The sequence below is a fragment of the Rhododendron vialii genome, chromosome 1a (genome assembly GCF_030253575.1).
Source record: "Rhododendron vialii isolate Sample 1 chromosome 1a, ASM3025357v1".
In the NCBI taxonomy this organism is placed as follows: Eukaryota; Viridiplantae; Streptophyta; class Magnoliopsida; order Ericales; family Ericaceae; genus Rhododendron; species Rhododendron vialii.
In genome coordinates this window covers 6,903,683-6,909,600 of record NC_080557.1, presented here as the reverse complement: position 1 = coordinate 6,909,600, position 5,918 = coordinate 6,903,683, and the positions used below count along the sequence as shown (strand labels likewise).

General features: G+C 37.6%; 1 long non-coding RNA gene across 1 annotated transcript; it reads left to right on the top strand.

Moving 5' to 3' along the window:
• Window positions 1-2,747: 2,747 nt before the first annotated feature.
• LOC131300330 (uncharacterized) lies at window positions 2,748-5,918 on the top strand. The gene is made up of 2 exons (XR_009190926.1): window positions 2,748-2,841; window positions 2,940-5,918. It is a non-coding gene; the product is annotated as an uncharacterized LOC131300330 (long non-coding RNA).

The window sequence follows — 5,918 nt, the reverse complement described above, 5'->3', positions numbered from 1 at the left end:
GATTGGGATCTATGAGGTCCGCACTTAAGCTAAGTAAGGGATCCCTCATAAGAAGGAGACTCTATATATATATACATATACCAGAAAAAATTCTCATGAGCCATTTTTGGGCCAAATGCAACGATGGAAAAGGTAAAAGTAAAATTACTAAAATGAAAAACAAAAGCTTCCCCACTTGAACAAACATGGTAATTTTCACAAGTAGCATTCTTTTTACCATATCCGCCAGAAAATGGAATCAGAAAAAATTTTAAATGAAACAAACCACCCATGAGCTACTTATTAGGCTGCCAAGGTCCTAATATATATATAGTGTAGTAAACAAAGTGGTGGTCCGCCATTTATTGTAAACTTTTCAATCTCTCACATTATTCAAGCTGTTAAGCTAGATTTGCATTCAAAAATGAGATAGGTTTTACTCTAATTAATGTCCTGAATTTCACGTTATGCCAAAATGGCACCAAACCGATCGATCGCCTTGGTAAGGCGACTGTCTTAATTTTCTGACTTTTTAGCACTATAATAACAAGGGTGCGCTTTTGTCAAAAATCATTTTCCGATGTGTTCACTTGCTCGTCGCGCAAATTCTAAAAGGATGCAGTAAATATTCATAAAATATCCATAGATAAATACCCTGTTATATACTGTATTTGTTTTTATATTTTTGTCAGCTGAAAAGAAGCAGCTCTTTTACTCTACATATATAGGGGGGTCTAGAATGGTCACACAAGACCCAACCAGCTGATCGCAACTTGCATGGAAATTAAAAATCTATATTGTGGTCTCACTTGTAATTAGATAACATATATTAATGGAAAAAACATATAAGTTTTGGGGGACCATAAAACGCCCCATACCTTTAATTTCCAGCATAAAGAGACTAGGGGGATTTTGCTCACATGCTGGCATGGGAGGGAATGGGGATATATGGTTTTTAAGATTATTTTTTCGAAAGTAATTTGCAAAAAATAATTTTAATGTGACTCTCAGATTCTTTATTTTTATTTTTTTTGGGGTACATTGGAAAAGGAACAACAACAACTAAAATCTCTCAAAAGCCACGCCTTGCATATCCGCCTCTAGAACATAATATGATGTCATTCGGCGGGATAATATGCGACACCATTTTGTCTTCCTGGTTCACTCCCATGTTGGCAAGTCTGTCTGTCCACCACCTGGTTTACCCTCTCGAAACGTGTGTTTTAGAGTGTATCCCGTGAAGGCTAGAGGGGCTTTGCATTTCTCGGATCAACACCTTGTGGGGAGAATGTTCGGAAAACTCCATGGCGTGAATCGATCTTCCCCGTTTCCAACCCTCGGAAAATTCCCCAGAGTTCTGCTTCAAGACTCTTACAGTCGTACGAGCTGCTAATGTGACTCAGATTATCACTTGAGAGGTTTTTCTCCCCGCACAAGTTTGAATCCAAACTCCTAATTAAATTTTTCTTCGCAATTTCCCTTTCCAGTACTCTTCGGTGTTCTTATCTTTTTCGTCTAAAATTTAAATCTTACCGTTTAATATGGTGGTTATTTGAATTTAAACTAGAAAGAGAATATATGTCACATAACTTACAAATGAAATGTTTTCCAGAAATTATAGTACTTAATTTTATAATGATCCATTTCCCTTTTTTTTCCCTCCATTTCTGGGTTCTATATTAGTTTCCACCTTTACATATGAGTGTGAGGTCCACTTTGGAGCCCCTAACAAATTATCTGAGTCATTCATTAGGTTTGAAATATTTTTTACAGTTAGCCCCAAACATCAATTGAATTGGGTAGTTATAAATATTTGATATAATTTTTCAAATATTTTCCAATTAATTAATTGAATCAAACACTTACAATTCTTTAATTGAGCTGACTTTTTGCAACCTAACTCGAAAAGTAATTTTCCAATTAATAAAGTGGGACCATATACTCATCTGTGCACAATGAGTTGTACCCCTCTAATGGTGGTTATCCAAATAAGACTAAGGCCACTTTTCCACTAAATTTTCTCAGTACAATTTTTTGGCATTATTTAAGTACACCCTCCATCCATTTTTAAGTATTTCGTTTTGTAAGAAAACATCATTATTATATCTTTCACATCAACTTTTACCTCCACTTTCTCTACTTACCCTCTATGGAAACATTATCTTTACATTTTTACTCACTAACTTTTTAAAATGGAATATATTTTTAGAGGCAAAATAGAAAATGTACCAACTTTTATCCACTAACTTTACAAAATGAACACTTATTAAGCGACAACTCAAAATGAAATACTGTACTTTAAAAAGACGGAGGGAGTAGTTCATATTATATTAAATTTTTTTGTCAAACGTTAAGTTGTTTTTTTCTAAACTAAAGCACCCAACACATTTTATTTCACTAACCTAACACATTTTCTATTATTTTTTATTTGGTGGAAATTAACAATTCAACTACAAGTAGTTACCAAAAGTTGTCTGCAACTTTTAACTTACCAGAAACGTCACTGAATACATAAGGGGCATTTGGATTCCAATCCATTCTCCGGAGACAAATTTTGATCCCATTTTTGCTCTCTTTTCTTTTCATTTTGCTGCTTTTTTTTCTCATCAGTTTTGTTTGTGTTGGCAGGGACTGATCAGAGCTCTGACGTAGGTGTAACTGCCCCCACACTGCGCACTCTCACGCCTAAAGCAGGCATTATGTGGGTTAAAATGCACCTCTTGTGTGACTCAACCCTCAACTAACTCAACCCTACTCTCTCTCTCTCTCTCTCTCTCTCTCTCTCTCTCTGCTATAAATAAAGCTGATCGGTTGTAACAGATTATAGAATATGCTAGTGTGGTCCATAACCAACTTGAATGGGTATGGCTCCTTTCACCTTCCTCCTCCTTTCCCCCCCTTCTCTCTCCTCTCCTCTCCTCTCTCTCTCTCTCTTGATATTTGTCTCCTCCCTTCTACAGTTCTACCACTAGTACTGCAATTGAGATCTGAAGGAATGAAGAATTTTTTCAAGTCCTGTCATGCTTTTCCACAGCTTTCTTGAACTTCATCTCTTGTTCCCTCTCCATCTCCCTCTCTCTCTCTGCGTGGATCAACTGTGGGAGTTCAAGAAAGCTGTGGGAAGACATGGCAAATCGAGGACTTCTCGTGGCGGTCATGACCTCCATTTCGCCGCCTGAATCTATACGAAGGCATGGTAATTCTCACTCCTGATGCATAATTCAAACCCATTTTGCCATTTTTCTTCAGCGACTTGGAAAGAAACTTTAGAGGCTGTAATTTTTCATAAATTTTCTGAATTCTACTCCCTTCATGCCAAATGGGACGGGATCCTCTCTCGTTATTGTTCAGGGCAGTTCACATTTTTCTCACAACACAACATACGCTTAGTCGCTTATCGATAATTAAGTCTATTCTTGTCGGATTTACACTTTGCGAGACATCTCTAGCAACTACCCCCAACAGTTACTTACTGGAGAGAGGATCCATTCCCATCCCAAATTGTTGGCGCCTTTTCAATAATTATGCTCCCAAATTGTTGGCGCCTTTTCAATAATTATGCCATTTTTTTGATAAATAAGTGCTTTTGAAAATATCTTCAAATTCTTTTTACACCGATTGAGAGATCTCAATTAATTCTTTGAATTGTGCTAAGAAATATGACAAAAATGTCCATGAAAGTGCTTTATTTTAAATGAAAATGTCAGTTTTTAAAAAGGGACCAACAATTTGGGACGAAAGGAGTACCACAATTGCAGAGAAAATTCAAGGTAAAATGTCAAGAAAGTATATCTTCCCATTTACCAGAAAAAAAAAAAAAAACGTATATCTTCCCGAATTCACCTGAATTCTTGCATTTTTCAGTGTAAATTGTGTCCAAGTTTGATCCATGATGCGGGTTCTTACTAATTTTCCGTAAAATTCTACCAGATTTGGAGTAAATAATTCATGGTACAATTATCCACCATCTACTTGAATTCTTGCAATTTTTTTCCAGTTTAAAATGTGATTGAAGCCAAATTATGATGTGGGTCTCATGGTTTTCTAGCTTTCTCGTTGGCCCAAGACTTAGTGATTTGCTCACTCTTACATTCTAAGATTCAAAACTTCTGCTATCAACTCTTTCGGGGTTTGTCCATACAGAGCATTTGTTTCTGCTTCAAGCGGGCTTCTCGCTAGTGAACGGTGGGTTTATGGCCTCCAAAATTAGTTGAAGTGCATGTAAGCTGACCATAACTTGGTTATAAAAAAAATACAATTATTAAGTAAATTTCACTTCTACTTTTTTGAGCCTTATGCAGGATAGTATATTTTTGTCCACTCATCTGAGATTTCGTACTTCTTAATTGTCAAGCCAAAATCAGGAATGGGCACTTCTCTGTTTTTTTTGTGTGTTTTTTGGAAACTGGTTTTATGATGAATTATGGTGAGAGTCTCATGGTTATTTTTACCTTTTTTTTTGCCAAAAAATTCCACCACATTTGGAACAAAAGTTCCTTGAAATACAACATTTACCCAGGAAACCTTTGTTTTACTACAACAGATTTTACCTAGGATGTCTGACTGTCAGTAAAGGTGAATAATCCATTCAGAAAAGTTGTATTGAGCCCAAGGGTCAATCTGTTTAGTTGGTGGGTTTGCTCTCCACGCAATCGACTTTCGATTCTTGAGTTTAGGCGAGTCAGAATTTCTGGTAAATTTCCTATTCTCGGCAGTCGGCACAGATGGTCTGTCTTTCGACCTGACCGAGGAGGCAATTAGTTGAGATGCGCGTAAACTGGTCAGGACACTCCAGGCTGTTGAACCATACCGAAATCAATATTTTCATGTTCCATTTTCTTGATTTTCCAAAAATGTTAGTAACATTGTGTTGTTTTTTAAAGAACTCTGAGCACTGATCAATCAAAGTGGAGAAAAGTGGGAGATATGTCTGAGACAAGACTCCCCTACCCCCTTTCCCTCTTTATCACCAATAATTGATAAAAATTCATCTTGTTTCCCTTTTGTTTTTGGCTCTTTTTGATCGCCTCCATTTCTGTGAAAAAAGAGGGTTAAATTTTGTCACTATTTTAAGATAACATTTTTACACCTCTCTCTCTCTCTCTCTCTCTCTCTCTCTCTCTCTGCACCACACACATGCAAAGATGATCACCTGATGAGGCTGTTGAATTAGGTAAGGGAATTTATAGTATAAAACTGTAAGCTGTCACTGCATTTTCCAACCTGTTTAGCTGAATGATCTACACATTTTTTACCACAATAATTCTCTAGGCCTCTTTTATTTTAATTTTTTTAAGGGGATAACTATGTGGGCCACTGTGCATATAAATGGTTGGACTGCATCAGATTCTCTGAAATACTCATAAAAGTTAGAAATTATACTTGTCCTTTTCTTAAATGTTCTGTAAGTCCCCAGATTTTACTGCTGCATTGGGTCAGACTGAGAGTCAATATTCTGAGTTCTTCATTTTTGCGACCAAAACGCGAAAATCAGTGACAAAATTGCCGGACAACGTGATAGAATCGTTGGAGAAGGAGTGGCGGAGAGAGGCGGCTGGTACTAGTTGTATGGGGTGAGGAAGAGGATGGGGTGATGGAGAAAAAAGAGAAAACTCCTGGATTTAAGATCGGGGGAGAAGGAGCGGCGGAGAGAGGCGGCTGGTACTGGTGGTATGGGGAGGAGGAGGATGGGGTGATGGAGGAAAAGAGAGAAAACTCCCGGATTTAGGATTGGGGGAGGCAGGTCACCCGAAGGGGGAGAAATCCCTCTCCTCCTCCCACTGCCGCATAAGACGGTGGGGGCGGCGGCTAGGGTTTGGTGAGGAGAGGAGAGGGAACCGATTTATTGGAGATCTTATTTCATTAATTTACATACCAAAAGTGTTGTACAGAATTGGGACACAAATAACCTACACAAAGTATGGGTAGTAATTTTTGTA